This window comes from Cucurbita pepo, chromosome LG01 (genome assembly GCF_002806865.2).
Source record: "Cucurbita pepo subsp. pepo cultivar mu-cu-16 chromosome LG01, ASM280686v2, whole genome shotgun sequence".
Taxonomy (NCBI): Eukaryota; Viridiplantae; Streptophyta; class Magnoliopsida; order Cucurbitales; family Cucurbitaceae; genus Cucurbita; species Cucurbita pepo.
This window is the reverse complement of record NC_036638.1, coordinates 13,037,059-13,056,523: the sequence shown is the minus strand read 5'-3', so window position 1 is coordinate 13,056,523 and position 19,465 is coordinate 13,037,059. Positions and strand designations below refer to the sequence as shown.

Below are 19,465 nucleotides of genomic sequence, written 5' to 3'. Positions count from 1 at the left end.
CGTGGTGAAAGGTACGTTTTCCATACTAGGACATTTTGCATTAACATTGTTTGATTCGGGTTTAACCCATTCTTTTGTTTCCTTGCATTTCGTTAGTCAAGCAGAGTTCATAGTTGAACCCTTATTGCATGTGTTGTTGGTCGGTACCCCAGTGGGGATAGAACTACTTACTGAAAATAGAGTAAAAGATGGACAAGTAGTAATAGTTGGACGAACCATCAAGGTAGACCTAAAAGTAGTAGATATATCAGATTTTGACGTCATACTAGGAATGGACTGGCTAGCCAAAAACTTCGTTAGTATAGACCACCATAAGAAAGTAGTATTCACGCCTCCAAAGAGACTCACCTTTAAATTTAAAAGAACTTGCACAGGCACCACCCCAAAAACAATATCGATGATAAGACAGACGCCTGGTACAATAAGGGGAGTGGGCGAGTATAGGCTATGTAGTAAACACAAACAGAAAAAAAAAAAAAAAATTGATACGGTACCTATAGTATACGAATTCCCAGATGTCTTCCTGGAGGACCTCCCAGGAATCCCCCCTTCAGGAGCTGTAGACTTCGGGATAGAACTTGAATTGGGAACGGGACACATCTCTAAAGCCCCATACCGCATAGCCCCAGTAGAATTAAAAGAACTTAAATTACAACTAGAAGACTTATTAAATAAAGGCTTCATTTGACCTAACGTATCCCCTTAGGGTGTGCCAGTGTTGTTTGTTAAAAAGAAAGATGGTTCGATATATGTGTGCATCAACTAAAGAGAATTAAACAAGAGGACAATAAAGAACAAATATCCCTTACCACACATCGAGAACATATTCGACCAACTTCGAGAAGCAACAGTATTTTTCAAAATAGATCTTTGATTAGGATACTACCAAATTAAGATTAAAGACATGGACATACCGAAAACCGCCTTTCGAATGAAATGGCCACTACGAATTTGTAGTGATGTCATTTGGCCTCACCAACACCCAGCGGTGTTCATGAAATTAATGAACCGAGTATTTAAGGAGTGCCTAGACACATTTGTGATTGTGTTCATAGACGATATCTTAATATACTCGAAAACAAACCAAAAACACCTTTGAAATTCCCTAACTAGATTGAGGGAGAACAACTTGTCTGCCAAATTCTCCAAATGTGACTTTTGGCTTCGACATATTTTGTTCTTGAGACATGTAGTGTCTAAATACGGAATTTCAGTAGATCTCACAAAGACAGAAGTCATCACGAAATGGGAACACCCAACTACGGTCACCGAGGTACAAAGTTTCTTGGGATTGGCAGGTTACTACCGAAGGTTTGTCCAAGACTTCGCTAGAATAGCCTCGCCTCTCACCCAATTGACAGAAAAGGGCGTACCTTTCGTATGGGATGAAGTTCGTGAGGCCAGCTTTCAGGATCTAAAACAAAGACTAGTGCCCCCCCCTAAACTCGCGGTCTTAAAACGCTCGGATATGTGATATATAGTGATGCATCCAAAAAGAGGCTAGGTTGCGTATTGACGCAACACGACAAGGTTGTTGCATATGCATCAAGCCAATTAAAAGATTACGAGAAATATTATCATATACATGACCTGGAATTAGTAGCGATGATGTTCGAATTAAAAATTTGGCGATGCTACCTGTATGGCGAAATGACTCAAATTTACACGGATCATAAAAGCTTAAAATACTTCTTCACACAAAAAGAATTGAATATGAAACAATGTAGATGGCTAGAGCTAGTAAAAGACTACAACATAGATATCCAGTATCACCTTGAAAAAGCAAACGTAGTCGCAGAGGCACTAAGTCGAAAAAAAGTACACTCGTCGGCCCTCATTACAAGGGAGCTACGAGTGCGAGCTAATTTTGAACGAGCTAACATAGTGGTAGTAACCGAGGAGGTTATAGCCCAGATAGCTCGACTTACAATGCGACCCACGCTCAGACAGAGAATTATAGACATACAACGAGAAGACCCCAACCTAAATAAAATTCTAGACTAGTTAATAGCAGGCCTAGTGAACAGTTTTTCTAAGTCAACAAACGATTGACTATTATGTCAAGAACGTTTATGTGTCCCAGCTGTGAGTGAATTAAAATATGAAATCCTAACCGAAGCACACAACTCACCCTTCTCGATACACCCAGGTGATACGAAGATGTACCAAGATCTGAAACAACCCTTCTGGTGTTGAAGTACGAAAAAAGATATCGCGAAATTTGTGAGTAAATGTCTAGTGTGCCAACAAGTAAAAGCTCATAGGCAGAAAACAACCGGACTACTACAACCTCTAAGCATACCGGAGTGGAAATAGGAAAATATTGCTTTGGATTTCATAGTAGGCTTACCCAAAACGTTAAGGGGTTACACAGTAATTTGGGTAATTTTCGATCGACTGATAAAGTCGGCACACTTCCTACCAGGTAAAGCAACATATATAGTAGACAACTGGGCTCAATTGTATGTGAAAGAAATTTTGAGGTTGCATGGAGTCCCAATATCAAAAGTGTCAGACCAAGACCCACGTTTTACATCGGCCTTTTGGCGCGGACTCTAAAAAGTGTTGGGTACCCGCCTAGACTTTAATACTGTCTTCCACCCACAGACTGATGGCCAAATGGAACGGTTAAACCAAATCTTAGAAGACATACTTCGGTCTGTGTTATGGATTTCACGTACACTTAATGGAATTCTTGTACAACAACAGTTTCCAAGCAACAATCATGATGACACCGTTTGAATCCTAATACGGAAAATGGTGTAGATCCCCATTGTGCTGGGATGAAGTAGGAGAACAAGAACTAATAGGACCCAAGTTGGTATGTATTACAAACGAGACAGTACAGAAAATTAGAGCAAGGATGTGCACCGCAGAAAGTAGGCAAAAGACCTACGACGACGTCAGGCGAGGATCTTAGAGTTCGAAGAGGGGGACTTGGTGTTTCTAAAAGTAGCTCCTATGAAAGGCGTTTTAAGATTCAGATGTAAGGGAAAGCTAAGCCCCCGATATATCAGACCTTTCAAAATCATAGAGTGAATATGTTCAATAGCATACAAACTAGCCTTACTACCTTCACTCTCGAGCGTACACGATGTATTCCATGTGTCCATGTTGAGGAAATATATTATAGACCCTACGCACTGATAGAATACAAACCCCCTAGGATCGAGGAAAACTTATGTTATCAAGTGAAAGCCTTACGTAATAGAAACATACGTTTCGTCAAAGTATTGGGCGAAACCACCAAATCGAGGAAGCAATGTGGGAACGAGAAGAGAAAATAAAAGAAAAATACCCCAAATTGAACCAGGAGTTTGAGAATTTCGAGGGAGAAAGTTATTTTTAGGGGTAGAGAATGTAAGGAATATATATAAAAAAAAAATTGTGGTCGCGGGTGAAGACCTAAAAACTTGAATGCTGGAGTTTTCGTTCTCACATGATCCACGAAATCTACCCAACGTCTAGATCACCACGAAACCAAATCCCGACCTTCAACCATCTCGAAATGACCTGCAAAAAAGAAAACGCTGAGAAAAATGAGAGAGACCGAGAAAAATTGACGACGCACTAAAAAAGTGAACCTATACGAAATCAACGTCGAATCCACTGAACTACGCCACAAAAATCATCCCAAAAGCCTACGCACACACTGGGAACGAACTCCGACACTCCTTACATGCTGTACACTATCGGACGAGGAAGACAGAACCTCAGATTTTCAAACCCTCTCATATATGGGAGTTTTAGACTCTTACGAACCAAACAAACATGAGAAAGGTGAAGAGGGAGGAGAGACAACGTGAAACCAAAAGGAAAGAGGGGAAACAAACATTGGAGCGACGTTAAGGAAAAGTAAGAGAGTTGACACAGAAAAATCGCAGGAATCCGAGTGAGGAAGACAAAGCTGAAGGGTTGGATCCAGACTCGATTCATACCCACACTATCAACCCGATCCCCTGCAGCCCAGCACACTTTAGCCCACAGACACCCTCGGCCCAACTCCGTTTCCCACAGCCGCGTTTTGCCCCGCGAACTGAAAACCCGTGACTCGTGACCCAGTCCGGTCCAAACTCCTGCGGCCCAACAAGACCACTTGCAGCCCAAGGATCTTAGCCCAACCTAGTGAGTCGAGGCCCGAGACCGGAAACCATCGCAACCCAAAAACTGCCCGACAAACCGCACCTCAACCCGACCTTAGTTTGCACACGCAGCCACTTCTGGTTGTGCCACGTGTCCGTGTCTGGTGCAAACACCCCCTCGACTCCGGCAGGTGATCAACTCGGTAGTGGCTTCTTGGCTTGGAAACCCAATTTTCGACTTGTTGGACACGATTTTGATCTTTGATTTCGTCCTCATTTAGGGTAAAATAGGTCATTTTAAGGCCGTATTTCACAAATGTCAAGTTGGAAATTAATTATGTTTGTGAAATACTAACAAAGGTGTTGAACGATCCAAAAAGAATTGTTTACTTTAGTCCGCACATTGCAGGTGTGACAATACTACTTACGGCTTATAGAATTTATGATCCACTCTATTCATGAAAGTTTGAAGTATCTTAAATGTCACAGCAAACTAAATCATAGGCATGCAAAGTGGGTGAAGTTTATTGATATATTGTCGTATGTTATCAAATATAAGCAAGGTAAAAATAATATGGTAGCTGATGTATTATCTAGAAGGTATAATCTCATTTACTTCTCTTAGTACAAAAATTCTTGGATTTGAGTATATTAAAGAATTATATAGAGATGGCTAAGACTTTAGAACTATTTATGCATCTTATCTTGTGAAAAGAGCTGAGGATGAGTATTATATGTTTCATGAATTTTTATTTAAGAAAAGTAAGATTTGTATACTAAATGCTCTATAAGAGATTTGGAGGTAAAAGAAGCACATGGTGACAGCTTACTGAGACATTTTGAGATTAATAAAACTTATAAAATGTTGCATGAACACTTCTTTTGGCCGAAGATGAAGCACAATGTTCATAAGTTTTGTAGCCAATATTTTAAATGCAAAGAAGCTAAATCTAGATCACAACCAAATGGATTGTATACTCCTTTGAATGTACCTAAGGAACTTTAGACTAATATATCTATAGATTTTGTTCTCGGTTTGGTGCACACTAAAAAGGGTAAAGATAGTATTTTTGTTGTGGCAGACATATAGTAAGATTGTTCATTTTATTGCATGCAACAAGACGGATGATGTAAAGCATGTTGCTGATTTATTCTTTAAGGAAGTAGTAAGATTACGTGGAATCTGTAGGATAATTTTTAGTGACAAGGAGGTTAACTTTTTAAGTCTCTTAGAAAGTATTGTGGGGTAAATTGGGTACCAAGTTGTTTTCAACTACATGTCATCATCAGACTAATGGGCAAACATGGTTAATAGAATATTAGAAACATTGTTTAGGGCTATTATTTATAAGAATATTAAGTCTTGGAATGAATGTTTGCCATTTGAAGAGTTTACATATAATAAACAATTCACAGTACTACTCATTGTTTTCCTTTTTGAAGTTGTTTATGGATTTAATTCTCTTACGCCTCTTGATTTGCTTCTTATTCATTCTAATATTTTTGCAAGTGAAGCAGCCACAAGTAAGACAAATTTTATCAAAATATTACATAAAGAGGTGGAGAGAAATGTGAAACAAAATTTCAAAGTTTCTTTAAGAATTAACGAAGGACGAAAGGAAATCATTTTTCAACCAAGTGACTGGGTTTGGATACATTTTCGCAAGGAGCGATTCTCATCTCAAAGGAAAACAAAGTTACTTCAAAGGGGATGACAGTTATTCAGTTCTTTAAATCATTAATAACAATGCCTATAAAATTGATCTTTACGGAGAATTTTCAGTACATTCTACTTTCAATGTTGCTGACTAGAGTCCTTTGGATGTAGGTGATGATTTAACTCATTAGTGTTGTAAATTGTTATAAGTTTTGATTTGATTGGGTTATTTGGATTAGATTTAGTCATACGAGATTTAGTCATATCGGAATTTGATATAGGGATTCCGGAATGTTTTGTGTGTCACATTGTATTTCTTGAGTGACATATTGGTGAGAGTCTTTATAGTGTGATAGTGAGGTATTCACTTGTAAAGCTTTGTTTATCAGTGATTGGTTGCTACCCGTGGATGTAGAGGAACTTCTTCTCTCCGAACCACATAAATATCTTAGTGTCTCTTTGTGTAATTTCGTTCATTGGTGTTATGAGTATATTTGTTCCACTTTCGGCGCACAACAAGTGGTATCAGTGCTAATTAAGATCTGCCAGAAATGCTGCCATTGAAGATCTCAATGGTATCGTCGTGGGCCACACCATGCCAACGGAAGGAGCGGTCTTCGTCCATAACGTCGCGGTCATAAATGAAAAAGAAACCCTCTGGTGGCAGATGAAAATGCAGTCTCTTCTGTAGCTTTTGCAACTCTTTCTTCAATTCCCCCACGTTATTCGTTGGGTTCACTTCCATTGGTATCTTTGAGTTCCCAAATTTTGGTTGCACCATTACTTTCAACTTGTTCTTCGACGACCCACTCGTTGCCACCGTCACAGTCGCCGTCGTTGTCGTTGTCGGTGTCGTCGACGGCTGCGGCGACAACATTGTCATTCCGGGCGCACCGGTCGAAACCGTAGGCGACGGCCGCAAACAAACCTCAACCTCGGAATTCTCCAACATCTCACTGTCACGCAAGGAACGTTAATCCTGTAAGTCGGCAGGGGAGGCGTTGGGTTGGAGCATGATCCCGTTGATGGGGCCCACAGAGTTTATTTCGTGGATCCTTTGTTTGAGGTGCCCGATTGAATGGTTCGGGTTGATTTGGGGTTGCGATTGGTATTGGGAACTATTTTGGGATTCGGAAGCTACGAGGAGTTGAATGCGAGAATGCTAGAGGATTTTGTAGAATTCGACGTCGCGGTCGTCTTGGAGGACGTGGCCATTGAAGATTAGGGTTTGTTTGGGGATTGGGATATGGTAGAGTTGCCTATATGGACAATGATAGTACTTGTAAGATGACGGGAATCGGCTCAGTACAAATCAAGATGTTCGACGGAGTTATACGAAAACTCAATGATGTCAGGTATGTCCCTGACTTGAAGTAAAATTTGATTTCCCTTGGCGTTTTGGATGCGAGTGGTTATAGTATCATTTTAGAAGGAGGGAATTTGAAAGTAGCTCGTGGAGCTTTGGTGGCAATTAAAGGAACTAGAAGAGGTAGCATATACTACCTCAACGGAACCACAATAATTGGGCATGCTGCTGTGGCAAGTTCGAAAGAACAAGACATATCGAAATTATGGCACATGAGACTTGGGCATGCTGGTGAGAAGGCGCTTCAGACATTGGTGAACCAAGGAGTCCTTAAGGGTGCCACAACTGGTAAAATTGATTTTTGTGAATATTGTATATTTGGTAAACAAAAAATGTGAAGTTTGGTACAACTATACCCCAAACAAAGGGCATTTTGGATTATGTTCACACTTATGTATGGGGCCCACGAAGAATGCCTCATTGGGAGGAAAGAGATGGTTTGTCACCTTTATTGATGACTACACGAGGAGAGTTTGGATGTATCCCATGAGGCACAAAAACGAGGTTCTCCAAATCTTCCTAGAGTGGAAGAAAATGGTAAAGAATCAGACGGACAAAAAAATAAAAAAGCTGAGATCAGACAACGGTGGAGAATATACTTATGATCTATTTCTTAAAGTATGCCGAGATGAAGGGATCATTCGACACTTCATTATTCCTGGTAAGCCATAATAAAATGAAGTTGCTGAGAGAATGAACCAGACATTAATAGAGAAGATTCAATGCATATTGTCTCAAGCAGGATTGAGTAAGGCATTTTGGGCTGAGGCTCTCAGTTATGCAGTTCATTTGGTGAATCGTTTACCTGTTTCTGAAAATGGTGGGAAAACTCCGCTTGAGACTCAAAGCTGGATCCTAGAGCAAAAAAGCCAAGTTTATAGGCTTTAGTAAAGGCGTGAAGGGCTATAGGTTATGGTGTCCAGAAACAAGATTGTTAATAGTTGAGATGTGACATTCGATGAGCCTGAAATGTTTTTGCAGAAAATTGAAAATAATGATGAGACATTGAAGCAGGTGGAGAAGGAGGAGAAAAGCCTTGTAAATGAAAGAGTGGAGGAACCTAAGTCCATCGCTAGGAATAGACCACGAAGAAAAGTTCGAAAACCTGCAAGGTTTGATGATACGATAGCATATGATTTCCCTTTGATTGACTTCCAAAAGAAATATATATGGCGCAACCGGTTGGTTTTTCGAGTAGTTGGACAACAATATTTGGTATATAGATTGAAGAAATCTTTGTATGGGCTGAAGCAATCTCCTCGCCAATGAGACAGGTGGAGATTGATAAGCTCAAAGATCAGCTTTCTAAAACATTTAAAATGAAAGACTTAGGCAATTCAAAGAAAATACTTGGAATGGAGATAGAGCGATATCGAAAAAAAGGAACAGTCTGGTTGACTCAGTCTCAATATCTACGCAAGGTATTGACAAGATTTAGTTTGAATAATTCAACCAAACCCGTTGGTACTCCACTTGCTCCTTATTTCCAGCTTAGTGCTTCCATGTGTCCAAGTTCTGACGATGACAAAAGGTATATGGAGAATATTCCTTATACAAATGTTGTTGGTGCTTTGATGTATGTTATGGCTATCAAATGGATTCTTAATTGGTTTATGTGGATTCTGATTATGCTGGTGATTTAGATAAGCGACGATCTACTACGGGTTATTTATTTACAATGGTTGGTGGGCCGTTTGTTGGCGTTTAACATTGCAGTCTACTGTTGCATTGTCTACCACTGGAGCAGAGTATGTGGCAGTAACGGAAGCTTTTAAAGAAGCTATTTGGATGCATTGTTTGATCAATGACTTGAGTATTTTCAAGAACATATAGATGTGTTTTGTGATAGACAGAGTGCTATTTGTTTGTCAAAAAATCAAGTCCATCATGCTCGTACTAAACATATTGATGTTTGTTTTCACTTTATTCGAGAAATTATTAGTGACGGGGACATTCGTTTATTAAAATTGGAATTGCTGATAACCCTTCTGATATGTTGACAAAGGTGATCACTCGTGAAAAGTTCTGGCATTGTTTGGATTTCATCAACGTTGGAAGGAAGGAGTAGTGTATTGACGTGGTAGCAACCAGCTCAATTATCAACTTGGAGATCTTATGACAAGTGGACATTGTTGTAAATTGTCATGAGTTTTGATTTGATTTGGTTATTTGCATTATATTTGATTGGTTAGTTGGATTAGATTTGATTTGATTATTTGGATTAGATTTGATTTGGTTATTTGGATTAGATTTAGTCATACCAGATTTAATCCTATTGGAATTTGATATCGGGATTTGGGAATGTTTTGTGTGTCACATTGTATTTCTTGAGTGACATATTGGTGAGAGTCTTTATAGTGTGATAGTGAGGTATTCACTTGTAATGCTTTGTTTATTAGTGATTGGTTGCTACTCGTGGATGTAGGGAAACTTCTTCTCTCTGAACCACGTAAATATCTTGGTGTCTCTTTGTGTAATTCTGTTCATTAGTGTTGTGAGTACATTTATTCCGCTTTCGGCGCACAACAATTAGATGACAAATCCTTTTGAAGAGGGGGAAGATGATAAGGATCACGGTGTTCCAAACATTCCAATTGGACCTATTACACGATCTAAGGCCATGAAGATTCAACAAACATTCATTGTTCATCTACGAAATTGGATAGGCTCGATTCAACAATTATTTCATGTGTTACAAGTTGATTCAATTTAGGAATGACCATTTGAAGCTTTGGAAGTGAATATTTGTACCGTTGAAGTAGCATATGAAGTTGTTATAAGGGTGAGAAGGGAGGGAAGTTAGTTGTCAAAGTTACTTATCATTTTGATTGATAACTTGTAACAAAATATTATTTATTATTTTTAATTTATTAATTTATTGCGGTGAGAAAAGGGTGGGAAGTTAGTTGTCAAAGTCACTCATTTTTGTAGAGATTTAGAGGGTCGGAGTAAATTAAGGTGACTAACTTCTTTAGTCGACATTTGAAGAGTTAAATTTTGTTGAGAGACTATACATACCCACAAATTACTATCTTTATGTAAAAGATAGATTTTGGTGAATGAAATTTAACGCTCAAATTAAGACGGTACCCTTGAAAATTTGAGTATTATTTTTGTAATTTCTAAGTTACATGCAATTATTGTGATTATTTGAGTCATCCAATCAAACCTTGATCAAATTGAATTGTGAAACGACTCCATTTAGAAAAAAGTTCCAAATCTTGATGCTAGATATTTATCTCAAGAGGTAATTTAATTTTGGCCTTTTATGTACGGTTGATTTGAATTTTGTATAAGGATGTGTTAATTTCTTTGATTCAAGGTTCTTGCTTTAACAAAACCTTGGATCGTTGGATTGAGAATTAGAGTTGCCTTATCACGTCTTCTCCCCACAGCGACACGTGTCACGCATGCAGGTGCCGACTTCTTCGACTCAGTCGATTCAACGCAACTCGGCTCAGCTCGGTGCAACTTTTCGACTCAAAACTCGATCATTCGGCTTGGTATAGACATTTTGATATTGATTACTCGATCATTCAGCTTAATTCGACCTTATCTAAGATGATTAAGATCATTATAAGGTTCGTTTTCTCAATTTAAGTTAAATTGAGATAAGAAATTCGTATTACTAACGAAACGAGATGAATGTTCTAATAGGAAATAACTCATGATGATATTTAGAACAACTTCGAGGGATGGAATACAAACATACTCGAGTTTAAGGAGAACGTCGGCTAAGGTCAACTAAGTAAGTGACCTTACTATCGATTCGGTTAGGAATTAATGTTTGTATGATGACACGTGCCCGTGGTTCTGCACGTGTTATATGCTTGACATATGACTATGATATGTTTATGAAACGATATGACTATGATATATTTATGAAACAATATGACTATGATATATTTATGAAAGATATGATTATGATATATATATGATACGATATGACTATGATATATTTATGAAATGATATGAAAGGATAAATCCATAATAGGTCTATGAAACAATGGGACTATGAGATGATACGTGAATGTTATGACATGTGTTTTGATGTGATGTATTGATGATATGATAAATGTTATGTTGTAACACGTTTGACGATATAGTATATGATGTTACATGATATGTTGATATATGAGATATGTATGATATGACATGATATGACACGATGCATGATATGAATGATATAAGACAAGATGTGTCTGCACAACCTCAATTTATTCATGGAAAGCTAGGATGAAAATAATATGACATGAAAGAAAATGGGAGGTGTTGTCTTACATGACAATGATTAAAAATATTGGAACCTCATGCATCATTGTGTGTTCATACATCGGGGAAATACCTCTCTTTTATGATGGTATGGACGCGTACACTACGAGGTAGGGAAACGATCATTATATTCATTATAATGTTGTGACAGTCGTGATGGTGTTAATATAACACATGCAGAAGCAATTTGGATCTTAGGCACTTTTAGAACATCAATTATTGTAAATGACTAGCATGTTCATAAGTATTAAAACTTAATGAGTTTAAATACTAACCTTTTGTAGTTCAAACTCCTTTTGCCTCACGAACCGATTTCGAACCACCACTAGTGTCTTCTCCACTATTCTCCGGCCTTAGAACGGGATTGTGGAATCCGGTGAGTGACTAAACTTGGGAGGGATTTTGTATACGTGAAAGAGAGTGCTTGTGAGAGGTTTTTCATCCAGATGAAGAATCCCTTCCAAGTATCATGATCACTCTATTTAAAGAGTCAAGTTTGCATGTTCATGCAAACTTGAGATCACCAAATCTTGACACTTAAAATTCCACTCAAATGTTTGGGATTATGTGGCAAGCATGCATGTTTGAGTTAACCAAATTTTGACACTCAAAATTCCACTCAAACTTGTGGGGTTTATTTGGCAAACATGCAAGTTTGGTTAAACCAAATTTTGACACCTCAAAATTCCACTAACATGATTTTTCCATTAGATGAAAGTCAACATTTTGACTTTCTTCATTTTAATTAGATGAAAGTCAACATTTTGACTTTCTTCATTTTAATTCAACAATTAATTTGAATAATGTTATTCAAATTAAAGTAACATTAAATGATTAATTAAACTATTTAATTAATATTTAATATTAATTCAAATGCCAATCCCAGTCAATTCCGACACATAATTGATTAAGATATTTAAATCTTATTTAAATATCTCAGATTCTCTCTTTTCGTTTAATTCGTAAATAAAATAAAATTGCGGTTAAATATATCGTATATATGTAACGCATATTCCCTAATTTGAATTCGAACACTTCGAACTCACTCGTCACACTGTTCTATGGTTTAGTCCGATATGAGCTAGCAGAGGGACCTAATGGACCTATAGATCATGGGCTCCAACGATCCAAGATTAACCGGCTAAACTCATTAACCTTGTTAACCAACATTCGTTAACTACTAGGACACTCCACTATAGCCTAGTAGTTGCACTCCCCTCACTATAGATATATTTCTGTCCATCTGATATAACCATGATTAGTAAGTCGATCCTTCACAGGTTGTTCGTAACTAGAGCTGGGTCAATTTACCGTTTTACCCCTAAAGTTACTTCTTGTTCCTTATGTCTCACTGATCCTCTAATGAACAATTGGTTTGTGGTCCAACCAGTAAACCGAATCCCTCTCAGGCCAATGAGAGGGTGGGGCCCCTTGTTCAAGACCTGGAGTCAGTGCTTAAGGGAACTACCTTTCTTCTATCCCTAAAAGTGGGTAGGAGTGAATTCCGTCTTGCACCCCACGTCCCCAGCCATTCACCCAGTCTTACCCCTGAAATGGGAGGCCTATTGAGTCGGCGAACTAGAGCCACTCTCACCCATGCAAATCTAAGGATAATTCCGAATAAACAGGAGTTCATGGTTAGCTCAGGATTAAAACCGAGTTACCTAGGTTATCGAATGAAAAGAAAATCAGTCTCAACAGTAAACGACTTTATAAAGTGAGAGTGGTTTTCTTCATGGTCCGATCTTATGCAATACTCATTGCATAGGACGCCCCCACTCACATGTCTCCACATGTACAATTTAGTGATCACATTGTTTATATCATATACAAAAGTGGGCCGCATCCATAGTGTCCCCAGAATAAGGTACTCAGCCTTATCCTTATACTATAGATCATTTTGACTATATACTTGAACTTGATCCACTCTTATGTCTCTACATATAGTTCAAGTAATCATACTATAGCCAGAGTGTTCTTAGTTTATTGGATTTAGATTAATGATCGTAAAGTTCACTTTATTCAATAACAATTTTTACTGAATAAACATCAATAATAACTTTATTGAAAATAGAATATATCTTTGTTTACAAACTATGAGTTTTAGGACATAAAACCCAACAAGTCGCTATTTCTAACGGGTGTTCGAAGACAATAACTCCTAGAGAATGCTCGCCCAACTATGAAAGGGGGCCTAGGAGGTGTGCGAATCAACTAGTGGGTCCATACTTGCACGTGTGGGCCGTGTGTAGAACAGTGAATACATATCCAATTAACATGTTTAGGATAGCCACATAAGAAATATAGACTGATATGATAGGGCTCACTCATGATTGTATGTGCTCGCATCTAACCCCAATAGTGGGGTCACTTAATGAGTATTTATTAAAATACTTAAGCCACGTGTTACTTATATTTCAGGTAAATGCAAGACAATCTTGTACGACTGACGATAACATCTTAACTCGAGATCATGACACATAAATAGGGTAGTTATATTTAATTTCTTAGACTTAGGTTAGAATAGAGTGTTTGCTTTTTTTTAATGTTTATTTATTTCATTTAGTTTTTTTTTTGTGTCGTTTTAAACACGTTTTCGAACACATAAGTCCATGACAATCTTTTAAGATGAAATTATGTGATATATATACATAAGAAGGCTTATAATTATAAATATATGCCAAATATAATATATTTTAGAAATAGTCAATCTAAAATACTATTATTCCCAATTGTGGCTTGGATTCTTTAATAATCTAAAAAGTACTCTAGCCACAAACTTCTAAACTAAAAAATTTTAAGACTAAGTTATTGTCTTCTTAAATTATTGTCTTCTTTTTTTCATAAAAAAAATATGTGATCAAGCCTAACATCATAAAATAAAATAAATAAATAATAATAATAATATAATCAAAACAAGTTACAAGATCAAACAAAAATGGATTGAACCAATCGAGTTGAATTAGATTGGTCCAATTGAACCGAAGTGAACCATGGAACAAAACCACGTAAATCAGGAATCTTTACCAACTTTTGTAGCCCATTTCAGGACTTTCTTTGATTTCTTTCTTTAGAGAGGATCTTCTTTTACGTACAAGGTAATCCAAGGATGAAGAAATACTAATCGAGGATGGGGAGGATAAGGTCAATCAAGCGAAATAGTCCGTTAAGCATAGCAGCAACAACAATAATAACAAGCAAAATTAACNGAATACATATCCAATTAACATGTTTAGGATAGCCACATAAGAAATATAGACTGATATGATAGGGCTCACTCATGATTGTATGTGCTCGCATCTAACCCCAATAGTGGGGTCACTTAATGAGTATTTATTAAAATACTTAAGCCACGTGTTACTTATATTTCAGGTAAATGCAAGACAATCTTGTACGACTGACGATAACATCTTAACTCGAGATCATGACACATAAATAGGGTAGTTATATTTAATTTCTTAGACTTAGGTTAGAATAGAGTGTTTGCTTTTTTTTAATGTTTATTTATTTCATTTAGTTTTTTTTTTGTGTCGTTTTAAACACGTTTTCGAACACATAAGTCCATGACAATCTTTTAAGATGAAATTATGTGATATATATACATAAGAAGGCTTATAATTATAAATATATGCCAAATATAATATATTTTAGAAATAGTCAATCTAAAATACTATTATTCCCAATTGTGGCTTGGATTCTTTAATAATCTAAAAAGTACTCTAGCCACAAACTTCTAAACTAAAAAATTTTAAGACTAAGTTATTGTCTTCTTAAATTATTGTCTTCTTTTTTTCATAAAAAAAATATGTGATCAAGCCTAACATCATAAAATAAAATAAATAAATAATAATAATAATATAATCAAAACAAGTTACAAGATCAAACAAAAATGGATTGAACCAATCGAGTTGAATTAGATTGGTCCAATTGAACCGAAGTGAACCATGGAACAAAACCACGTAAATCAGGAATCTTTACCAACTTTTGTAGCCCATTTCAGGACTTTCTTTGATTTCTTTCTTTAGAGAGGATCTTCTTTTACGTACAAGGTAATCCAAGGATGAAGAAATACTAATCGAGGATGGGGAGGATAAGGTCAATCAAGCGAAATAGTCCGTTAAGCATAGCAGCAACAACAATAATAACAAGCAAAATTAACTATTTAAGTAGCTTGAAAATCATATTAATAGTGGTAATAGCCAAAAAATAAAAAATAAAAAATAAACAAATAAAAAAAAAATAATTATAAAAAGGAGTTAAAATAATAATAATAAATAAATAAAAACAACATTTCTCCACCTCTCTTCACTAACCTCTCATCCCTCACCACAATCATCTCTCATCAACCCATTCTTAAGCACCAAAGTAACAGTTACTACAAAAAAGAAACAGAAAANCAAACTTCTAAACTAAAAAATTTTAAGACTAAGTTATTGTCTTCTTAAATTATTGTCTTCTTTTTTTCATAAAAAAAATATGTGATCAAGCCTAACATCATAAAATAAAATAAATAAATAATAATAATAATATAATCAAAACAAGTTACAAGATCAAACAAAAATGGATTGAACCAATCGAGTTGAATTAGATTGGTCCAATTGAACCGAAGTGAACCATGGAACAAAACCACGTAAATCAGGAATCTTTACCAACTTTTGTAGCCCATTTCAGGACTTTCTTTGATTTCTTTCTTTAGAGAGGATCTTCTTTTACGTACAAGGTAATCCAAGGATGAAGAAATACTAATCGAGGATGGGGAGGATAAGGTCAATCAAGCGAAATAGTCCGTTAAGCATAGCAGCAACAACAATAATAACAAGCAAAATTAACTATTTAAGTAGCTTGAAAATCATATTAATAGTGGTAATAGCCAAAAAATAAAAAATAAAAAATAAACAAATAAAAAAAAAATAATTATAAAAAGGAGTTAAAATAATAATAATAAATAAATAAAAACAACATTTCTCCACCTCTCTTCACTAACCTCTCATCCCTCACCACAATCATCTCTCATCAACCCATTCTTAAGCACCAAAGTAACAGTTACTACAAAAAAGAAACAGAAAAATATAATCTTCACATTTACTTGAGGAGAATAAAGAATGAGAATGGCCTTTACCCCGGTGAGATTGACTGGAGATTTAATTGAAGATAGATCTTATCAATAAGGTATATATTAAATCTTCATTTTCTTTCATCCTATTTTTTAGAAATCACAACAAATTATAGTTAGATCTTCATTGAATTATTACAATGGTCCAGCTTTGAGTTAGAAACTAAATGTCAATCATTTATACTATTAGATTAGTAATATTAGATTAAATTTTTATCAGTAGCCAAATGAATAGATTAAAGATAGAATTGCCAAGAAAACTTATGAATAGGAAACACTGAGATAAGGAAATAGGAAACACTGAGATAAAGAAAGATTTGGAGATAGAGATCCACTGTAAATTTGGAATACATGAGAACATAATTAAAAGGAAAAGATTTAGAAATAGAGATAGTAAATTTGGAATAGATGAGAACAAAATTAAAAGGCAATAGATAAAAAAAAAGATTAGGGAATTAAAAACCACAAACTACAGGGAAAGGTAAATAGTGACGGTAAATACAGAGAATAGTAAAGCTCATAATAACTTAGGTGTGTCTACTTTTTATACATTAGTAATCATGAAAAATGAGATTTTTAATAAAAATATAATTATAGATATATAACATTTCAAGACTTCTAACAATGGATCAATATAAATGAGAGAAACAATTTTGTAGAAATTCAAACTCGAAACTGATGTCATGGGCTCACATAGGTTGACTTGGAGTTCAATGAACTTTCATTAAGGATAACGACGGAATCGAACTTTCATTAAGGATATATTCGTGACAACGACTTAAGCTAGTCAGGTAAGTGACCTTACTATCGGCATGGTTATATTTGATGTTGACACGTGCCCTGTGGTTCTGTACGTGTCATATATATTGATATGTGTGAATTGTCTGTGGATCGATATGCTTTCTATATGTTATGTTATGTTATAATATGTGGTTTGTATGATAATAATTATGGTACGATGTGCTCAAGGATATGTTTGAGATAGGATACGAGAAGGATGCACAAAACGAAATGTAACAATAGGAGTAAGATACGTTCATGAAACGTTAATGCATGTGATTGTTGCATTTAGCCCCAATAGTGGGGTCACTCAGTGAGTATTTCTTTAAATACTCAAGCAATGTGTTACTACATTTTTCATGTTAAGGCAAGACATTCCTGTACGGGTGACGACGACATCACAACTCGAGATCATGGCACATGCATAGGATAGTGGTATTTATTTTCTTAGACTTAAAATAGAATAGGATGTTTTAAACTTAAATGGTTATTTATTTCATTTCGGGTCTTTTGTTGTGTCGTTTTAAAGATGTTTTCGAAACACGTAAGTCCATGGCTGTGTTTTAAGTTAAAGGTTATGTTTTATGGAATTTAAATGAAGTCTTCCGCATTCAATGTTTATGGCACGTATACAGTAGCGACATTAAATTAAGTAGAAAATTTTGGGTCGTTACAAATAGTTTTGCAATAGTCTCGATAACATTGTAGATGAGTAGTCCATTTTACCATTATAAAACAATTCTCTTTTGGGCTAGTGAGAGGGGCCCATTGTTTAATTTTGTCAAATTAGGATTCCATCTCTCTATTTGTCCCAAAAATGGTAGGCATATTGAATCACATACATAAGTCATTCTCACCCATGTGGATCAAAAGACAAGTTATGTAAGAGTTCATAACTCACTATCGAGGTCCATATGATCTGTAACGACCCTAATTTTTACCTATTTAATCTAAGGTCATTACTATACCTTAGAATGCAGAATTACATTAAATGGGCCCTGAATATAAATGCGACTTTAACACTCGTCTTTTATTACCTTGTGAAACAGAAAAACAAATACAGGGGAAAGAAAGGAAAAGAACAATGTTGAAATAATTGTCTCAATTTACCCTAAGGTTTTTATGCGATTACAATTCAACCTATACTAATTTATACTAATGACATAAATAGAATTCAACCTAAACTAACCTATACTAGTAATGGAAAGCAACTACCCTATGCACGTGCCACGGTCCTGGGGTGTACGATGCCGCCGACGATCTCACATGGGTGCCTTGCCTTTATCTGAAAAGTAAAGTAGCACGAGGCTTGAGTATTTCTAGAATACTCAGTAAGTGACTCCCTATCAGGGTTATGCAACATTCACATGCAATGAAATGATGGGACCAATCTTTCGTTTCATTTCGTTTTTCTTTCGGTTCTGTCCTAACTGGTAAACTTTGGACGTGTACCATATACTCTACACACAGCCCATACGTGCGAGTATGGGCTCACTAGCTAGTTCGCACACCGCTGGGCCACTTTCCTTATCCAGTGGGTATGCTCTAGGAGCCTCTTATGCCGGAACCCGTTAGAACTCGTAACCGTCACAGCAGCGCTATGCAAAGCATAACGATCGTTGTCCTGCATTTGGATGTACGCGTCTGTACCCTCGAGATGGGATAGGGGTATCCCCCAGATGCATGAACACACAATATGCATGAGGTCCCCACTAGTCCTACATTTATCATTAATGAACATAACCCCCTGTCACGTTTCATGCTTACATGTCATTCTCATTTTCATTTCTTTACGTATCATACATATTCCTAACGGGGTTATGTTCCCATGCAGTTTACCGTATTTCATGTCATACAATTCATGTTGTTTATATTCAAACATTTCATACAATCATGCCATAATCATTCAAGAACAACATATCGTCACATGCATAACATTCACGTTCACATGATTACGTACTTAAGCACAACAAACTAGCATACAATTTAATGTCACGTGCGAATCCACGGGCACGTGCCAACAAACAGCAATTAACGCGTAACCTATGACGGGTGAGCCACTTACTTGGTACGCCTTAGCTGAAGTACTCTCTAAAATTATAAACGTAAGCTCCTAGCTCTTCGTGAACGTTCTACGCTTTCGTTGGTGGTTGGTTCCTATTGGATCATTCGTCACCTTCGTTAGTATTTCACAA

General features: G+C 36.4%; 1 pseudogene; it reads right to left on the bottom strand.

The window, feature by feature from the left end:
* Window positions 1-6,274: 6,274 nt before the first annotated feature.
* Window positions 6,275-7,301, bottom strand: LOC111796180 (annotated as a pseudogene).
* Window positions 7,302-19,465: the final 12,164 nt, after the last annotated feature.